Consider the following 21,621-nt stretch of genomic DNA (forward strand, 5'->3'; position numbering starts at 1 on the left):
GGCTGGGGAAGACCCAACATCTTCGCCGCAAGGACAAGCGACAGCTAGATTAAATTGGGATCGACGAATCACGAATGTAAAAAGAGATAAGTGCATATTTCAACCCCGAACTCTTGACCTAATCTAATTTCCAACCCCGAACTTCAATACCATCTAAATTACAACCCCCAAGTCTCAAAATCGGTCAGGATTCAACTCTCCCCTCCTTGTTGACCGGTTTTGACCTGGGGTGACTAGTTTTTTGACTAGTTAACGAGTCCAATCAACATGCCACCTCATTTTTTTCTTCAAAATTTCAAGAAAAAGTAAATAAAAACTGTAAGATCAGGAAAAAAATAAAAGAGCAAAATTCTGAAAAACTTGTTCACGAAAAAAGCTAGGGAAAAACCGGTCAACAGAGAGGAGAGGGTTGAATCCTAGCTGGTTTTGAGAGTTGGGGGTTGTAATTTAAACGGTATTGGAGTTCGGGATTGTAAAATAGACTAGGGCAAAAGTTTAGGGTTGAAATATGCACTTCTCTCAATGTAAAAACTAAAACTTTGACCTACGTGCGCATCTGGTAGTGATATGCCATCACTTTTCAAGAATAAAATAGATATGCGATCGAGATTAGATATACTCCCTTCGTTTCTAAATATTCGAATCTCTAAAGACTTATATTTAGGAACGAAAGGAGTAGGTGCGTACCAACGAAATCTGATTGGACCATGAAGTCGGAGAAGCGGCCGGTTGCATTTTGTCGCCGACCCGATCCATCGTCCTTGTGGTATGAGATGCCATAGGGATAGTACCATTGGCGCGACTCAGCTGCGAGGTCTGATCGCGGAAGGTTGCCATTATCGACGAATGAATCCCCGAAGACGAACATGGTTTCCGGGGCGTGTAAGGTGTGCCGAGCAGACTCCACATGCGCAGCTATAGTTCGTGCATGCAAATTAGATCGAAGTAATGAGAAACAATCGCACATGCAAAACGATGAATGGTGATGGTCGAAGTGATGACGAGAACAGTCTACGGTAACAAAATAACTGATGCAGAGAATCTAGCTATACGAGACGCACCACTGAGAGAAGAGCCCGACGGCGCAGCACACGACGGAGAGAAGCGCCGACAGCTTCATCCTGAAGAGACGGAACGAGATGGCTCTGCTTCGCAGGTGCTCTCTAAGTGACGGTGGTGGCGGTGCCTTGCTGTTGCTGAGGAGGTCAGATGGGCGTTGCGTGTCCCGTATTTATTCACGGAATGCCGGCGGAGCTAGATCGTAACAATTCGATCCCGTATATATTGTAACGGCTCGAGGATAACAAGCCGTGGATACTAACAACCTGGAAACTTATCTTCAAAGTTCAAGTAGGAATCACCAATCAAAGTTATCACCTCGCCTGAGCCACAGCTGTCCCATATCCCGTTACCAATCGATGAAGATAGGGATATGCCCTTTCGTTCTTTTATTATAGGAAAACAATAGCCGTATGCTTAACACATGCTTTAGAGCATCTCTAGCGGATTCCGTAATAATAGCTACCAATTTAACGGAAGAGGGTGATTTTTTTGCTGCGAATAGATCCCGTAAAATCGGCCGTCCAATAATTTCTTAAGCGGGATCCTGCATATTCTGAACCACTTTTGCGATATCTCTAGTATTGGAGGCAATTTTTATATGAACCTAAAAAAATAAGAAACAATTGACGGGAGGAAACTTTTCTTTCCCCAGCGCGACCTCGTCGGAACACCTCGATGCCGGCCACCACGGACCCTAGTTGCTGCCGCTGGTCAAGCCGCGAGCTAGCTAGCTAGGCCCCACCTCCGCCGTTAGATAGCTGTTGTTGCTGCTGCGCCACGAGATAGCTAGCTAGCTGCTGTCGCCGTTGCTGCGAGCTAGCTAGCTAGCTACCTCCTGTTGCTGCCCGCTCCTCGCGCCGGCCCCGTGCTCCCCATCCTGCTCCATGGCGGTGCCGCCATCGGCAAGACGCACACTCCTTTTTGCACTGTGGCATCTCCGCCCAAGCCCGCACATCTGTGAAGGACCCAATTGTAATATTTTGTTTCGTGTGTAGGGGGCTTTATGCTATTTTGCAGGGACCTAAAACGATTTATACAAGATTTGTTCTACTGATGCACACGTCATCCTGTAAAAACGTTGTAAAGATGTTTTACAGTATCCTCTAAAATGATTTCACAGTGCGCTCTTAATGAATATATATACAATAAAGTAAACCAATATTCACAAAATGTGACCTGTTTGGCCAATAATGCTTGTACAACTCAAATCACTTTTAAAAAGTGGTAACGGACTGTCGCCGTCTTACTAGCGTCCTTTGTTTGTGTGTTTGGCTAGTTGGGACACAGGTCCCGGCCTTGCCTTCTCCGGAAGTTCAACCTATGACAGCCTATACATAGGCCATGATACGTCTCCGATGTATCTATATTTTCTGATTGTTTTATACTATTATATTATCAATCTTGTATGTTCTATATGCCATTTTATATAAGTTTTGGAAACTAATCTAGTAACTCAATGCCCAGTGCCAGTTCATGTTTTCTGCTTGTTTTCGGTTTTACAAAAAATTCATATCAAACAAAGTCCAAACACGATGAAACTTTTGGATAATTTTTTCTGGACAAAAAGAGTCCCTGTAAGCTTCATGAGGAGGCCAGAAGATGTACGAGGGAGCCACAAGGCAGGGGGCACGCCCTGGTGCCTTGTGGCCCACTCGTTGCTCTATTTGACCTAATTCCAGTGCTATAAATTCTCATATATCCAAAAACCACCAAAGGAGGAAACAAAAAATATTCTTCCGCCGCTGCAAGGCTATGTTCTTCCACAAACCCATCCGGAGGCCATTTCCGGTACTACGCCGGAGGGGGAATCCATCATGGAGGCCATCTTCATAAACCTTCCTGCCTCCATGATGATGTCAGCTGAGTACTTCCCACATGTCCTACGGGCCTAGAGCAGTAGCTAGATGACTATCTCTCTCTCTCTCTCTCTCTCTCTCTCTCTCTCTCTCTCTCTCTCTCTCTCTCTCTCTCTCTTCAATACAATGATCTCATCTAAAATCAATCCGATGTAAACTTTTACAGTGTGTTTGTTAGGATCCGCTGAAATGTGGGTTTATGATTAGACTATTCGGTTAAAGTATTTGAGTATTTTCTATGATTTATTTATGTTTGATTTCATAGCCTTGTACTTCTGTCAGATCTATCTATTTTTTTGGCCAATTAGATTGATTTATCTTCGGTGGAGGAGTGATTGGTATAAGGTTCAATCTTACGGTGTCCTTACTCTGTGACTGGAGGAGCTGCAAGACACATATTGTATTTTTTTCTATTAAGGGTAAAACAACGGGGTTCGAACATATTACTTGGTCTTACTTTGTCTATATTATGTCGTCTTGGTCCAAACATTACTCTGTTTGTAATGAACTTAGTACCTTGAGATGTATCCTAGATAGCGGTCGAGGCGTGGAGTAATATTAGTAGATACAGATGGATGGCGGTCTGCTTGTCTTGGACGTAATGCCTATATATTGATCATGCCATGAGCATCATCATACCTACGTGCTATTCTATCAATTGTCCAACAGTAATTTGTTTACCCACAGTTGCTATATTGATGAGAGAGATGCCTCTAGAGAATGCTATGGCCCCCAGGTCCATTCACTTTATATTTACTAAAACCCTAAAAATACTTGTTGTAATTTATTTACTTTTATTTTATATATATACCATTATTAGATTTAATCCTTGCAATTAACGAGTATAAGGGGATTAACAACCCTCTTGCCCGTGTTGTGTGCAAGTATTTGCTTTGTGTGTGTAGGTACCGCTTATCGTGTTTGCGTGGTGTCTCCTACTGGTTCGATAAACCTTGGTTTTTAATTAAGGGAAATACTATCTACATCACCCTTCCTCTTCGGAGAAATCCCAACGCCTATCACAAGTACCAGAAGAATTTTTTGCACCGTTCCCGGGGATACTTTACCAAACAAATACAAGTTTCCTCCTCACACATTTATCATTTGCTTGTTTTACTTTCTTTTGCCATTTGCCTTCTCTTTTTCATCTCCCTCCATTTCTCTCAAAAATTAAAAATACCAAAAATATCTTATGTGTTTTCTTTGCTCATTACTATGGCTAGTTTTTCGCTCGTTGCTTCTACCCTTCAAAATGAAGTGCTTAATTTTAAACAAAGGGGTGGAGAAAGTTTAAAAGATGCTTGGTATAAGATTTGTTATGCTCAAAATAGATCTACTCGTAAGCAACCCACTACTGTTCTTCTCCGGATTTTTTATGTGGGTGTTACTACTTGGTATAGATTTGGGCTCGACACTATTACCGGAGGAACTTTCTTGAGTAGTCACCCTTTGGATGCTTTTAATGCTATGGGAAATTTAGTGGGATCACCACTTATTACTATCAATGAAATGGCATTAACTCTGAACATGTTATGCGAAGGTTAGAAATCATTGAGAACAAAATGCCAACTATCGAACACATTGAAAATCTGGATAAAAAGGTGCATAACCAAGTAACTAAATTTGGCTCATAGGTGGGAACCACATTAAAATTGTTAAAGGATAGAGAAACCATCACCGTCCGAGTAGAACAAAGTCCCTCTAGAATTGTGAAACTGGAAAAGATCATTAATAATTTAGGTTCAGGTTTTTCTTCTATTAAATCTAATGAGAGGGCGTCTACAAACAAGAATTCTAAGCTTATGTACGTTCCTAAAAATAAGGGTGCTTCATCTAGTACAGAGAAGTTATATCTAAAATGATTAGTGTTCACCCCAACTTCACTGATATAACAAAGGAACCTATATTGGATACTAAATTTCTTGACTTTCTGCCTAGGAGTGTCATGACTGAGAATATGCTTGATAAGCCTCCTCGGAAATCACGGTGCATAATTAACGTATTGGACAAGGACGGTAATACTAGAAACTATGCATTATGCCTAGCTAGGGGCATTAAACAATACCTCTTGTTGGGAGGCAACCCAATAGTTATCTTTATTGATTTGTTTTTTGTTTTGTTGAGTCAACATGATTATTGCTACTGTAATGATTATGTTTGTATCTTTTCTTTTGAGTTTTGTGCCCAGTAAAGCCTTTAGGATGATAGTTTATTTGGTTTTGTGCAAAAACAGAAGTTTAGCTTCCAGTGCGTAAATTGTTTCTCTTTACCGGGACATGATCAATTGCTGAAATTTTACACATACTGGTTTAAACTTTTTATGTTGTCCTAATTTTTAGAATTTTTGGAGATACAGAAGTATAGATAAAAAAATCTGTCATTACGTATTGTTTTGTTTTAGACAGATTATCTTTTTATTGCATAGTGTGCTTCTTTTGATGATTCTATGGATCGTATTGGGGGGGGGGGAGAATAAGTCATGGAGAAGTTAGAATGCAGTAGGAATTATGCAATAACAATTATGAATCTATTTATACAACACCTAAAGTTAACGATTATTTTATTATACTAATGGATCTCATGAAATTTTGTTGAGTTTTGTGTGATTGAAGTTTTCAAGTTGTGGGTGAGATGACGATGGATGAAAGAATAGGGAGCTGCAAGACCCTAAGCATGGGGATGCCCAAGGCACTCCAAGGTAATATTCAAGGAAGATCCAAGGATCTAGGCTTGTAGATTCCCGGAAGGCATCCCCTCTTTCGTCTCCAATCTATCAGTAATATCACTCAGAGCTATATATGTTTTTATTCATCACATGATATATGTTTTGCTTGGAGCATCGTGCATTATAGTTTCATTTTTTGCTTGTTTTTACAATCATTGTTTACTGATCACACCAATTATGAGAGACACACATTCATCTCAATTTATTAGGATGCTTATTATGCTTCACTTAAATCTTTTGTGTAAAGGCAGTTTGCTCATGTGCTTCACTTATATCTTTAGAGCATGGCGGTACTTATATTTTATTGAAATTATTTGCACTCTCATCCTTCGCTTATATCTTTTTGAGAGCTGAATAGGTAGTGGCAATTTGTATGAGTTATATGCTTCTTCCGAAAATGATAGGCATACGAGAGTGGTATAGTAAAAACTTTCATGTAGATCACTGAATACGAAGTGTATGATCAACGATATTGAAGTTATAATATGGAAGTTTACTAGTTGATAAACATTAGTTACTAAAAATATCGGTGTTTTTAAGGTTTGTGATTTCGACCTCATTAAAGTGTTGGTTGTGGCATAGATAGGAAGTTAGAGCATGCTTATACTTGATTGATATCCTTTGTGTTGTTCGGATCAGGGGCGCGCGATGGTTAACTCCTACCAACCTCCCACCTAGAGGGCATGCTAGTAGGACTTTGCTTTCAGGGCTAATAAAATTTCACAATAAGTATTTGAGTTCTTTATGACTAATGTGTGTTGTGGACTATAAGCACTTCTACGTATCCATATTTTTCTAGCCTCTTTGGTACCGTGCATTGCCCATTCTCAGCTCGAGACTTGGTGCAAACTTCGCTGGTGCATCCAAATCCCGTGATATGATATGCTCTATCAAACATAAGCCTTATTATATATTTCCTCAAAATACCACTATACCTACCTATTATGGCATTTCCATAGCCATTCCGAGATATATCGCCATGCAACTTCCAACGTTACTATACAAATGACTTGATCATTCATTGTCATTTTGCTTTGTATGATCATAGAGCTGGCATGATATTTGTGGCACAACCACCGTTCATTATTATGCTAGATCATTGCACATCCTGGTACATTGCCCGAGGCATTCATGTGTAGTCCTATCATTACGTTTATCTAGTTGTAAGTAAATAGAAGTGTGATGATCATCATTATTAGAGCATTGTCCAAGCGAGGAAAAGAATGGTGGAAATTGACGAGTCCTCGAAAAAGTGGGTATGAGGTTCATGATATTGTTGTAAAAAATGAGAGAAAAAAGAAAAGAAAAAGAGAGAAGGGGCAATGTTACTATCCTTTACCACACTTGTGCTTCAAAGTAACACCATGTTCCTCATATAGGGAGTCTCCATGTTTTGTCACTTTCATATACTAGTGGAATTTTTACATTATAGAACTTGACTTCCATATTCTGATGATGAGCTTCCTCAAATGCTCGAGTTTTCATGTGCAAGCAAGTTGGATGCATACCCACTTAGTTTTCATAGCAAGCTTTCATTGACTTATAGCTCTAGTGCATTTGTTGCATGGCAAACCCTACTCCTCGCATCATTATTGATTGTAAGGACTCTCCATTGCCTAACGTTCCAGCGATTTGATGCGAGACTTTCTGATATGTCTCCGTCGTATCTATATTTTTTGATTGTTTCATGCCAATATTCTACAACTTTCATATATACTTTTGGCAACTTTTTATATTATTTTTGGGACTAACATATTGATCTAGTGCCCAGTACCAGTTCCTGTTTGTTGCATGTTTTTTGTTTCGCTGAGTATCCATACCAAACGAAGTTCAAATGCAATAAAAACTTATAGAGTTTTATTGGAATATATGTCATTTTTGGGAATTGGAATCAACGCGAGACGATGCACGTGGGGCCCACAAGCCCTGGAGGCACGCCCCCTACCCAGGGCGCGACCAGGAGGCTTGTGGCCACCCCGTAAGGTCTTCGGTGCCCTTCTGTCGCCGCAAGAAAGCTAATATCCAGATAAAAATCGTGTTAAAATTTTAGCCCAAACAGAGTTACGGATCTCCGGGAATTCAAGAAACAGTGAAAGACCAGAATCAGCGAACGCAGAAACAAAAGGAAACAGAGGGAGAGATCCAATCTCGGAGGGGCTCCTGCCCCTCCACCACCATGGAGGCCAAGGTCTAGAGGGGAAACCCTTCTCCATCTAGGGGGAGGCCAAGGAAGAAGAAGAAGGAGGGGGCTCTCTCCCCCTCTCTCCCGGTGGCGCCGGAACGCCGCCGGGGAAATCATCGTGTGACAGCGATCTACGCCAACACCTCCATCATCTTCCCCAACATCTTCATCACCTTCCCTCATCTATATTCAGCGGTCCACTCTCCCGCAACCCGCTGTACCCTCTAGTTGAACATGGTTTTTTATGCTTCATATTATTACCCAATTATGTGTTGCCATCCTATGATGCCTGAGTAGATTTTTGTTGTCCTATTGGTGATTGGTCAATTGCTATGATTGGTTTAATTTGCTTGTGGTTATGTTGTTGTCCTTTGGTGCCCATCATATGAGCGTGCGTGTGGATCACACCATAGGGTTAGTTGTATGTTGATAGGACTATGTATTAGAGGACAAGCGTGACAGCAGCTTCATCCTAGCATCGAAATTGATGCATATGGGATTGAAGGGGGACCAATATATCTTAAGGCTATGGTTGGGTTTTACCTTAATGAATGACAGTAGTCGCGGATGCTTGCTGGAGTTCCAATCATAAGTGCATAGAATTCCAAGTAAGGGATGGCATGCTAGCAGTGGCCTCTCCCACATAAAACTTGCTATCGGTCTAGTAACGTAGTAAATTTCTTAGGGACAATTCCGCAACTCCTACCACCACTTTTCCACGCTCGCTAGACTAAGTTAATTGTTTCTTTATCTAAGCAGCCCCTAGTTTTTATTTATATGCTCTTTATTATCTTTCAAACCTACCCTACAACACCTACAAAGTACTTATAGTTTCATACTTGTTCTAGGTAAAGCGAACGTTAAGCATGCATAGAGTTGTATCGGTGGTCGATAGAACTTGAGGGAATATTTGTTCTACCTTTATCTCCACGTTGGGTTCGACACTCTTACTTATCGAAAGAGGCTACAAGTGATCCCCTACACTTGTGTGTTATCAAGACCTTTATCTGGCGCCGTTGCCGGGGAGCAATAGCGTGGGGTGAATATTCTCGTGTAGGCTTGTTTGCTTTATCACTAAGTAGTTTTTATTTTCTGCTCTAAGTTGTTCTCTATCTTTAGTTATGGATATGGAACACGAAATACCAAAAAAATAGGTGTACTTGCTACTCATGGAGATGGGGAACCTCCTAAAACCCTCGATGCTCGCCATGTGGAAAGTATTAAACACTACTTTGATAATCCTGAGAAAACCCCGTCGAACTTGATAATGGGAGACACGTTGGATCAACATGAATACTTTAGGGATTATCGCTTGACTCTAAAAGGGAAACTGTTATGGGATCAAATTCATAAGTTACATTGGTATGCTTGGAATTTATGTCAGAGATATGATTATACTTGTTGCTCTAGGATGAAGGCTCCACACCTTCCCTTTTCATGTAAATTTAATGATAATGAAACCTTGGCTTCTTATGCTAATGGTATATATGATTACTGTGATGCGGAACAAATAGAAGAATTTGTTGCTTTTAAGGGTGCTTATGAAACTAAATCTTTGTTTGAAAAGTGTGAAAATTTTGATGATGATGTTTACAGACCTGAAAATTATGCTATACTTAAATATTGCTATGAGAATTATGAATATAATGCTGATATTAATGAGTTTATCGAGAAAGTCAACACTGTCCAAGAAGAGACTAGTATTTTGCAGGAATCTATGGAAGAAGAAATTGATGACACCGTGAGCTCATTAGTTGAAAAAGATGAGGAGGAGAGGGAAGAACAAAAGGAGGAAGAGCAGATTGATCACCCGTGCCCACCTTCTAATGAGAGTAACTCTTTATCCCATACATTAATTAATTTCCCTTCGTGCTTACCGAAGGATCAATGCTATGATCCCTTGGATTCGTTTGAAATATCCCTTTTTGATAAACTTGATGCTTGCTATGCTTGTGGCCATGATGCAAATATAAATTATGCTTATGGAAATGAACTTGCTATAGTTACTTATGTTAAGAATGAAATTGTTGCAATTGCACCCACACATGATAGTCCTATTATCCTTTTGAATTCTCCCAACTACAGTATATCGAAGAAGTTTGCGCTTATTAAGGACTATATAATGGGTTGCGTTCTACTATTGCACAAGATGACTTTGATAGATATAATATGCATGTGCTTGGTGCTCCTACTTGCAATTATTATGATAGAGGAACTACATCTCCGCCTCGCTATGTTTCCAATACGATAAAATTGCAAAAAAACTGTTTATACTATGCATTGGCCTTTACTTGATGTGCATGAATTGTTCTTTTATGACATGTCGATGCATAGGAAGAGAGTTAGACTTCATCGTTACTTATATATGTTACTTTGTGCTCAATACTAAATTACAAATCATTGTTAATTAAGATTGGCTTTGATATACCTTGGGATCCGGGTGGATCCATAACTTGAGCACTATATGCCTAGCTTAATGGCTTTAAAGAAAGTGCTGCCAGGGAGACAACTCGGAAGTTTTAGAGAGTCATTTTATTCTGTTGTGTGCTTTTATAAAGTTTAAAAACAAAAAAATATAGAGGGGAACCTAAAACTTTTCAAAAAGAAAAGTGAAAGTAAGAAAAGACGAGCACCGTTGAAGTGGAGGAGCTCCTTGAACTTTGTTCATGCCCATGGAAAGTTTGCAAACCTTCATTACAGAAAATTTTCAACAAAAAATAATTATCCTCTTGTACAAATCCATTGTATTATAAAAATAATGTGCCAAGATTTGCCTTTAGGATGATTAGATTGCTTGTTTGGTTGTGCAGCGTAAAAACAAAAACTTTAGCTGTAGTGCGTGAATTTACATTTTTTATTGGAACGTCAAAAGTTTCTGAATTTTTTTACACAATACTTATGTACAAATTTATTTTGTCCTAATTTTTCAGGATTTTTGGAGTTACAGAAGTATGGTGGATGTTCAGATTGCCATAGACTGTTCTGTTTTGACAGATTTTATTTTTGATGCATTGTTTTGCGTGTTTTAATGAATCTATGGATTGTATCAGTGATATAAGCCATGGTGAAGTTAGAGTACAGTAGTTATAATGGAAAATAAAATATGAATGAGTTTTCAACAGTACTTAAAGTGGTGATTTGTTTTATTATACTAACGAATCTCACGAGGGTTTTTGTTAAGTTTTGTGTGATTGAAGTTTTCAAGTTTTGGGTGAGATCACGATGGATGAAGGAATAAGGAGTGGCAAGAGACTAAGCTTGGGGATGCACGAGGCACCCCAAGGTAATATTCTAGGACCCCCAAGCAACTAAGCTTGGGGATGCCCCGGAAGGTCTCCCCTCTTTCTTCTTACGACCATCGGTAATTTTACTTTGAGCTATATTTTTATTTGTCACATGATATGTGCAAATTCTTGGAGAGTCTTTTGTGTTTATTTTTCCATTTTATTTTTATGCACCATGCTGGTATGAGATAATCCTTGGTTGATTTATAGAATGCTTCACACACTTCACTTATATCTTTTGAGAATGGCTTTATGATGTCTGCTAGACTACGTCGGTATTTCTCCAAAGAGGAAGGGATGATGCAGCACAACGACGGTAGGTATTTCCCTCGGTAATGAGACCAAGGTTATCGAACCAGTAGGAGAACCAAGCAACACTATGTAAACAACACATGTACACAAATTACAAATACTAGCAACCTGACGTGTTGAAGGGGTTGTCAATCCCTTTTGGGTAACGGTGCCAGAAATTGGCACGTGGATGGGAGAAAGTTGTAAATATTGATAGATCAAACGCAAAATAAAATAAAGTGTAGTAAGGTATTTTTGTATTTTTGTTTTAATAGATCTGAAAATAAAAGCAAATAAAATAGATCGCAAAGGAAAATATATTAAAGAAGAGACCCGGGGGCCATAGGTTTCACTAGTGGCTTCTCTCGAGAAAAATAGCAAATGGTGGGTAAACAAAATACTGTTGGGCAATTGATAGAACTTCAAATAATCATGACGATATCTAGGCAATGATCATTATATAGGCATCACGTACAAGATTAGTAGACCAACTCCTGCCTGCATCTACTACTATTACTCCACACATCGACCGCTATCCAGCATGCATCTAGTGTATTAAGTTCATGGAGAAACGGAGTAATGCAATAAGAATGATGACATGCTGTAGACAAGATCTATTTATGTAGAAATAGACCCCATCTTTTTATCCTTAATGGTAACGATACATACGTGTCGATTCCCTTTCTGTCACTAGTATCAAGCACCGTAAGATCGAACTCATCACAAAAGCACATCTTCCCATTGCAAGATAAATAGATCAAGTTGGCCAAACAAAACCCAAAAATCGGAGAAGAAATATGAGGCTATAAAAATCATGCATATAAGAGATCAAGAAGACTCAAATAACTTTCATGGATAAAAAGATAGATCTGATCATAAACTCAAAGTTCATCCGATCCCAACAAACACATCGCCAAAAGAGTTACATCATACGGATCTCCAAGAGACCATTGTATTGAGAATCAAACGAGAGAGAGGAAGCCATCTAGCTACTAACTATGGACCCGTAGGTCTACAAAGAACTACTCATGCATCATCGGAGAGGCACCAATGGGCATGATGAACCCCTCCACGATGTTGTCTAGATTGGATCTGGTGGTTCTGGAACTTGCGGCGGCTGGAATTGCTTTGCATCGATTCCCCTAGGGTTTCTAGAATATTGGGGTAATTATAGAGCAAAGAGGCAGTGTGGGAGGCCACTGAGGTGGGCACAACCCACTGATACGTCTCCAACATATCTATAATTTTTTATTGATCCATGCTATATTATCTTCTGTTTTGGACATTATTAGGCTTTATTATCCACTTTTATATTATTTTTGGTACTAACCTACTAACCGGAGGCCCAGCCCAGAATTATTGTTTTTTGCCTATTTCAGAGTTTTGCAGAAAAAGAATATCAAACGGAGTCCAAACGGAATGAAACCTTCGGGAACGTGATTTTCGAAACGAACATGATCCAGAGGACTTGGACCCTACGTCAAGAAATCAAGCAGGAAGCCACGAGGTAGGGGGCGCGCCCTCCACCCTCGTGGACCCCACGTTGCTCCATCGACGTACTCCTTCCTCCTATATATACCTACGTACCCCAAACGATCAGATATGGAGCCAAAAACCTAATTCCACCGCCGCAACCTTCTGTACCCACGAGATCCCATCTTGGGGCCTGTTCCGGAGCTCCGCCGGAGGGGGCATCCGTCACGGAGGGCTTGTACATCAACACCATAGCCTCTCCGATGAAGTGTGAGTAGTTTACCTCAGACATTCGGGCCCATAGTCATTAGCTAGATGGCTTCTTCTCTCTTTTTGGATCTCAATACAATGTTCTCCCCCTTTCTCATGGAGATCTATTCGATGTAATCTTCTTTTGCGGTGTGTTTGTTGAGACCGATGAATTGTGGGTTTATGATCAAGTTTATCTATGAACAATATTTGAATCTTCTGAATTCTTTTATGTATGATTGGTTATCTTTGCTAGTCTCTTCGAATTATCAGTTTAGTTTGGCCTACTAGATTGATCTTTCTTGCAATGGGAGAAGTGCTTAGCTTTGGGTTCAATCTTGCGGTGTCCTTTCCCAGTGATAGTAGGGGCAGCAAGGCACGTATTGTATTGTTGCCATCGAGGATAACAAGATGGTTTTTTTTATCATATTGCATAAATTTATCCCTCAACATCATGTCATCTTGCTTAAAGCGTTACTCTATTCTTATGAACTTAATACTCTAGATGCATGCTGGATAACGGTCGATGTGTGGAGTAATAGTAGTAGATGCAGGCAGGAGTCGGTCTACTTGTCTCGGACGTGATGCCTATATACATGATCATACCTAGACATTCTCATAACTATGCTCAATTCTGTCAATTGCTCAACAGTAATTTGTTCACCCACCGTAAAATACTTATGCTCCTGAGAGAAGCCACTAGTGAAACCTATGGCCCCCGGGTCTATTTTCCATCATATTAATCTTCGAACACTTAGTTGTTTCCGTTTCTTTTTACTTTGCTTTTATTTTACTTTGCATCTTTATCACAAAAATACCAAAAATATTATACTATCATATCTATCAGATCTCACTCTAGTAAGTGACCGTGTAGGGATTGACAACCCCTTATCGCGTTGATTGTGAGGATTTATTTGTTTGTGTAGGTGCGCGGGACTCGCGTGTAGCCTCCTACTGGATTGATACCTTAGTTCTCAAAAACTGAGGGAAATACTTACGCTACTTTGCTGCTTCACCCTTTCCTCTTCAAGGGAAAACCAACGCAGTGCTCAAGAGGTAGCAGTTAACACAAGGAAATTTCTTGATTTGGAGTACCCCTTGGTGTCCTCTTTGGACTTTTGTTTATTATCAGCTCATCATTCAGCCTCCTGGATACATTTACCCTTCTCTAGTTAAGGACCTTTGGCTACCTAATCAGAAAGTTTGGGACATTAATCTCATCAACACTCTCTTCCAACAGCCTTTAGCGTCTGCTATTATTCAGACTAGTATAATTCATGAGGACAATCCAGATATTCTTTGTTGGGATATGACTCCTAATGCTCTGTACTTCGAATCTACTTACAAATTGTGTGTGCACAGGATATTCATGCCAACCCAAGACATACTCCTTCACAAGTTTCTTTGCAGGTCAAAGATCTTCTCAAGATGATGATTCCTAGGGTCCAAACTTTCGCTTGGAGACTCCTTCGAAAAGCTCCTCCTACAGGTTTGAGAGCTGGCCGCTTCTCTATTCATATATCTCAATTTTGTTGTAGATGTGGCCAGCAAGAGGATGAGATGCACCTGTTTTTCCGTTGTGATTTTGCGAGAGATGCTTGGTTTTGTCATCTGTGGTTCATTAGAACAGATGTGGTAGTTCAGAGTTATTCCAATATACATAGCATTGTCCTTGCTTTGCTTAATGTGAATCATCTGCAAGCTTCTGTTAATACATTCCCAATTTATGTGATGTCTTTGGAAATCTAGGAATAACCATATTTTTTATAGAAGAAAAGATTTCACTTACCATGTTAATGTTGATGTCACTCTCTGTCTAATGATACTACTGATCTTGTCCAACATTCTCATCAGATACAGTCTCAAAATCCTACTTGTACCTCAATTCCTACTAAATAGGTTCCTTTGCAGGGGAGAACAATTAGGTATGACCTTCTTGTAGCAGGGCCAAAATATACTCAATTGAAGCTTTCAAGTGCAAAAAAATCCCAGGTTTATCACAAGGTGCTGCTGCTACTGGAATTGGTATTTACCTTTCTTTGCCACAGGATCAGATGGATGTTAGTGTGCAGATTCAAGCCTCTACCATCATCACAAATACTACTTTGCAAGCTGAAGCTTTGGCCCTTCTTTTAGCAGCTCAAATGCCCAAGAGACTCACATTTCTCGGCACACTTTCCTCACTGATTGTCTATCTTTGGCGTCACTGGTGGCTAGCAGAGAGATTACAGAGTCTACTACTCCTTGGACTATTAGAAAAGTTTTTAGCCGATTTCTTATGCTACTCCACAGATCTTCAGTCTCAGGTGTTTCATATTTCTAAGGAGATCAATGGTATTGCTCACAATGTAGCTCACCGGGTTCTAAGATCACCAGGTTCTAAGATCATATGTGTTTTGTTTTTCTTCAGCTCATAGGAATATGACTTGCCCTGCAATTTCTCTTCTTTCTAATTTTCAGTTCCAGGGCTTTGTGTCATGGTGCATGTTGCTACTGAGCTGAAATGATAAAGTTTGGCGCTTTGTGTGCCATCTTGTTTAAAAAAAGTATGCCCATTTTCTTCTAATATTTTTGCAGTTCAGATAGCACTGCTAACATATTATCTGTACTTGGAGTTCATACGTACTTCTGAATTAAATTATTAGCAAGCATCGCAAATACTAATGTGTTCATTAAGGTAAACTCAACCATAGCATTAAGATAAATTGGTCACCTTTCATCCTATATCTATCGATCCCTACACTCAGCCACGGAAATATCTACCACTCCGGCCGGCCTATGCATAGTTCTCTTCAATGTACAACTAACCCTTAAGTGTGATCCACGTATGCGTGCATTCATATGGTGCGCACCAAAAGGACAACAACAAAATAAAACATGCAACTCAAACAAATGACGGTCATTAATTAACTCATAGGACAAAAATAATCTACTCAGACATTAAAGCGATGAAACAAATAATTGGATAATATCTATACTATTATATAGTGTACCAATAATATGACATACGAGCCGTTGGGTCTTTACAATCAGACGGCTGTAGTTAAATGATTCTAAGTTCAAAAAACATGTCCGCACAAGTGCCGTTAGATCTGACAATCCTACGGCCAGTAAGCCAGGGATTCGCTATAGGGCACCATTCTCCTCTCATCAGCCATGTGATGTGACGTTTGGTTCAGAACTTCCACGTGAGGACCTAGCTTTACACAGTGAGCTGGCCATGTAGTGTACGCCAATCAAACTTTTGGTTACCGAATGGTACATATTTACCGAGAGGGGCCGTTGACGTAGTTACCATGGTTACCATGAAATTTTGAGCAAATTTCAAATGAAATTTCGAGCAAATTTCAAATGAAATTCAAACGAAATTTAAAATTAAATTTTGAATTCAAATTCTTTTAAAATAGATATAGATAGCACTTGAACTTATATTTATCATAAAAGAGCTACTAGCTCAGTGGAGTGTTGTCTACACGCGTGCTGTCAATTGCTGCCATACTTCACTATACATTGAGCTTTTGAATTCAAAAAAAGGAAAAATTCGAATTTTTTAGCTCAAAATGCCCATTTACCAAGGGGGGCCGAAATATGCGGTAACCGTGGTAAATCTCGAAATTTCGAGCGGTGACGAAAACCCTGACACCAATACAGGCTAGAAGTGCCTAGAGAAATGTCGATGCAGATGCTACCCAGCAGCCAATAGTACCATAGTACTAGCAGTTTACTGTAGAATGCATGGAAGAAGTTTTTTTTCTCAAAAGAAGCAGTACACCATATAAAAGAGTAGCACATGGCAGTAGTGCTGACTTGTGAAAGAAATATTCAACCATCTTGTAGAAAATTTAGATGCAGTATTTTTTTACATGATGTTAGTTTACTTAAAACACCATGAGGTTGAGGGCACATGAATGAAATAAAAATTATGAGAAAATTACGACTTAAAGGTCTGAAAAGGTAAATTAATTAGACCAAACTAATTTTCTCTGTATTTCAAATTTAACTTTAAAAAACATCTCCCTTAATTTCATAATATATGATGTTATTACAAATATTTGTGCTACTGTGATTAGAAGTGAAGAGCAAAAAGAGTTTCCACTAGAAAGCGGAAATATAATTTTCAAAATTAAATGATAATTTTATCAAAACATAGGTGGTTTAATTTTAATTTAATGAATTTGTATTGTGATTATACATAATACACAAATTACTAGTAATTCATAGTATCAAAAATCATGTTCAAGTACGGGATTACAGAGGTTTGTAGGATGGACCGCTGCATATAGAGGGAGGAAGGTGGTGGATATGTTGATGAAGACGGCGAAGTTGATGGAGACGATCGCCGCAATGTTGGTTCCCTTGGCAGCACTCCGGAGCCACCAGAAGAGAGGGGGAGAGGCCCTTTCCTTGCTCCTCTACCTCTCCCCTAGACGGGGAAAGATTTCCTCCTCTGGTCCATGGTGTTCTTGGCCTCCTGGGGCGAGAGACTCCCTTGAGATTGGATCTAACTTCTGTGGATCCTCTGTTCCATGGTGTTCCCTGGGAAAGGCCCTTTTTCCTCAACAACAAAAATCCGGGTCAAGTCCGTAACTTAGAAACGAAAATCCCTTTATCTCAAAACAAAATCCCAAACCGAGTCTATATACAGGAAATCCCTATTTCATGCTCGTCGTGTGAACAGACGCATAAGGATCGAGCGCATTGAGCCGACCTAGTTAGGTGATCTCGTTCGTTCGGTTTTCGGAACCTTCTAGCAGGTTCATGTCCGTTTTGAGGAACCTTCTAGAAGGTTATCAGAGCCGTTTTCCCTCTTTTCTTCTGTTTCTTTATATTTTTTGTTGCCTTTTCCTTTTTTTGTTGTTCATTTTTTGGTTTTCCGGCTTTTCCTTTTTTATTTCTTATTCAAAAAGAATTAAAAATGGGTTTTACAAATTATTAGAATTTTCAATATATGTTCTTGTTTTACAAAAAATGATCGAAAATTTCAAATTTTGTTTGCATCATTTGAAAATTGTTTACAATTTTTAGACAATGTTCATGTTTTGAATTTTTGTTTTTGAATTTCAAAAAATGTTCTTGTTTACAAAATTTTGTTTCTTTTCCCCTTTCCCTTTTTACTAAAATGTTCGGGGATTCAACATTTTGTTTAAAATTTTGAAAAATTCCTGCTTCCATAATTTGGTTCATCAAATTCAATAAATGTTCATGTTTTCAAAAAATGTTGAATTTCAAACAAGGTTCCCTTTTTCAAATTTGTTCATTCAAAAAGTTTTCATATTTTTAAAAATTGTTCGACACATTCAAAAAAAAAATCTTGTTTTTCAAAAAAAAAAACTACCACCGTTAAGTTGGTTTTCTACGATGGTGAACGGAGGTGCGTGCAGCATGCACCCCTGCAGTGAGCGTCGACGGTGAGGACGGCAGGACGGTGCACCCAATGCCGCAACCACAAGTCGGGGGAGCTGCACCCACTATGGGGTGGAGGCTGCAAGCAACCATGGACGAGTTACACATGGGGTGTTGCAAGGGGGGGTGAGGGAAACGACGGTGGAGATGGACGGCGGGGCAGCAACGAGTGAGACGTATGGCGGGGGCAGCGGCGCTTGGAGGAGCCGGCAAGCTGGGCGGGGCCTCTCCTGCTGCCCGCATGGATCTGGTGCGTGTTGGAGAAGAAAGGGAAGGGAATCAGATAGTCCATGGCTGGTTTGATCGGGCGGCTCGCGCGTCGCGCGTGACCGGCCTAAATTTGAGTCGGCGCTCCGATGCCTATCACTACCCATAGAAAAAAGTCCACAATAAACCTTAAAACTCTGTAGAGTCAGTTAAAATCAAACCTTCACATTCTAATCCCAGAAGTTGACACCCTAGACTTACTGATCCCAGTCAATTAGATCTGTTTGTCACACTGGGAAAAGGATGATCTCGGTCGGGATTACTAGCTTCTGTCACTAACCATAGGGGCCCACTCTGGCTTGCCGACCCACCTCCACTTGGTCAACCGTCACAAGCTTGTCTGCTCTCCAGGCGTCGTTCCCCGCTGTCGACTTCGCGGGCAGCGACTACGAGGGGCAACAACCCCCAAGTCCTCAATATGATGCTGGATCACAACATGCCTCCGAGGTGCTCGACATATTGCCGCGACGAAGGGTGTCGATGGTGATAGCAGCAGCCCCCCTGCCTTGTTGAGCACGAGCTGCTGACCTTTGCGGAATACACCATACCAATGGCTCTGATGTTTGTCAGCTCGCCGTGGTACTTTTTTTTGCGGGGAATTTGATCTTTTGCCACTACTTATTTGTACTTTGATAATTTGCCATCCCTTACTTTGTAATTGACCCAATGACATCCTTTACCTGGCACTTTGCTAATTTGCCCTCTGGCAAGTGGGTCCTGCAAAAAAATACCAAAATACCCTTGCCAATCGATTGACCAGGAATCGCTCGAGAGCTTCGGTCGTCGTTCTCGTTCTTATCCCCTTCTCCCGCACAGGAGACGGCGGCGGCTACATCCCGGCCAGGAGGTGAGTCCCTCTCTCCCGCTCCTCTCCCCGGCGACCTAGGGTTAGGGTGAGCAGCACGCAGAGCGGCGGCGGCCGGCTGGGTTGTGCCCGTGATTCTCGGCGCCGCTGCTATGTGCTGCTGTTGCTGATGCCGCGCTATGTGCTGCTGCTTATGCCTCCGCCGCTCCTCCAGTCTTTAGCCGCTGCCTCTGCTGTGTGCAGCCGCCGCTGCTGCTTGGGAATGACCAAGGGCCGAGGATAGAGTGGAGCGCCCCATAGCAAGAAGCCAGGATTGGGATTAGTGCAGCCGTTGTTTATGTCCTCAGTTAACAAAATTAACACAAATCAAGGCAAAACAACAGTGTATGCGTAGTATTTCCCTGAATTGTTCCTGCTGCTTGTGCGTTCCTGCTGTTGCCGCTATGAGCTGCTGCTGCTTATGCGGCCGCCGCTGCCGCTGCTGCTTGTGCTTGCTTGCTGCTGAGGATACTGCATTGATCACAACTTCTGCAATACTAAAACCTTTCTTACATAGTGCAAGATATCCATATTCATAAATTGCAATAAAGACAAATCATTCATTATAAAAAGTCTGCCGAAAGAAAAAGGGTAGAGAGATATAGCCATCTAAGAAAAGAACTCCAAATTACTTTTTTTTTTTTTTAGAAAAGGAGGATGACCCCCGGCCTCTGCATCTGGGAGATGCATACGGCCATTTTATTGATTATTCTCGAGGACCTTACAAAGTAGTACAACAATATGCCTGAATCCGCCATCTTGGCAACATCTGCCACTACTCCTATCCATATGATGAAGGGGGTGCAAGCTGGACCAAATACCCAGACCTCTCACCTAAGCCTAACATCTAAAGCCGGAGGCCCCGACCGAGCCACATACCGGGTTCGGGGCACAATCCGGTCTGACGCACTCACATGTGTCGTCGCCGCCATCTTCCACTAGTCCATCTTCAGAGCAGATTGAGGTGCCAACCTTGGTAGGATCCTCCGCCATCGACGCCATCAAGGCACCAAACGACGACCACCATCTACGCTAGTCCATCTCCAAGCAGAAGGAGCACTACCACAGGACGAAGACCGGCGGAGAATAGGTGAAACGCTGCACACAATGCCGCCGCCAAACACCTCACACGCACCGCAAAGCACCCACCATGCTTCCGAGGACCCCAGGCGACGCCTTCAAGAAGGAGCGCGACGAGGGTACGACGCCGTCGCCCGCAAGGGGAACTAGAGCTTTCGCCCAAAGGAAGATCACGGTGAAGGACGGGAAAGGACCTCGACAAGGCCTCCAAGAAGGGGACCGACGCCCAGCAAAGACGCCGCCATTGTCGTGGCCTCCGCCGACGGCCAAGGGTTTCCCCCGGTCCCGCCCCCATCCCATCCACCCAGCCAAAGACTGGCCAGTGGAGCGCACGCAGCCGGAGAAAGCGTTGGACTTCATCACAGCAGGCACGCCGGGTGACGGGGCACCCCAGCCCACTGTAGTAGACGTCCACCGAGACCTCGCCGCCCGCACGGCCGAAGTCGCGGACCACCAGCACCCACGACCGTCGCCCACCGAAGAGGCAACGCCGTCCACACCGCCCGAGGCCGCCGCCCCGGCATCCATCCACCGCACACATCCTGTCGAAACATGAAGAACGACCCACACCACCGCCACCAGGGAGCACCACACCGCGATCATCCAAGCCGGGCCGAGGCAAGGCCACGCCGGCCAGATCTGGCGGATCCGGCAAACTGCGGCCCACCAGCCGCCAGATCGAGCAAGGCGACCGGATCTGATGGGCAGAGCCGTCCCCGGCGATAGACGCAGGGCGACAACGCCGGCGGCAGCCGCCACAGCGGGCCGGCCTCGGCGGCCACCAGGGAAAGCGGGCGGCGGCGCCCGATGCGGGGTGGGGGGCGGGCTCTCCAGAGGTCGAGGCAGGTGCGCGAGGAAGCCCCCGCCGCCGCCTACCGCCGCGCGGGCAAGCCCGACGACGGCTG

The 21,621-nt window shown here is 41.9% G+C and overlaps 1 long non-coding RNA gene across 2 annotated transcripts in view; it reads left to right on the forward strand.

The window, feature by feature from the left end:
- Positions 1–19,542: 19,542 nt before the first annotated feature.
- LOC123190767 (uncharacterized) overlaps positions 19,543–21,621 on the forward strand; it is a 3,454-nt gene continuing 1,375 nt past the window's right edge. Inside the window, exon 1 of one of the 2 annotated variants that reach the window (XR_006496559.1) lies at positions 19,543–19,639. This is a non-coding gene — a long non-coding RNA (uncharacterized lncRNA). The remainder of the gene's footprint in view (positions 19,640–21,621) is intronic. The other variant, XR_006496560.1, reaches the window with a different exon arrangement.

This window comes from Triticum aestivum, chromosome 2A (genome assembly GCF_018294505.1).
Source record: "Triticum aestivum cultivar Chinese Spring chromosome 2A, IWGSC CS RefSeq v2.1, whole genome shotgun sequence".
Taxonomy (NCBI): Eukaryota; Viridiplantae; Streptophyta; class Magnoliopsida; order Poales; family Poaceae; genus Triticum; species Triticum aestivum.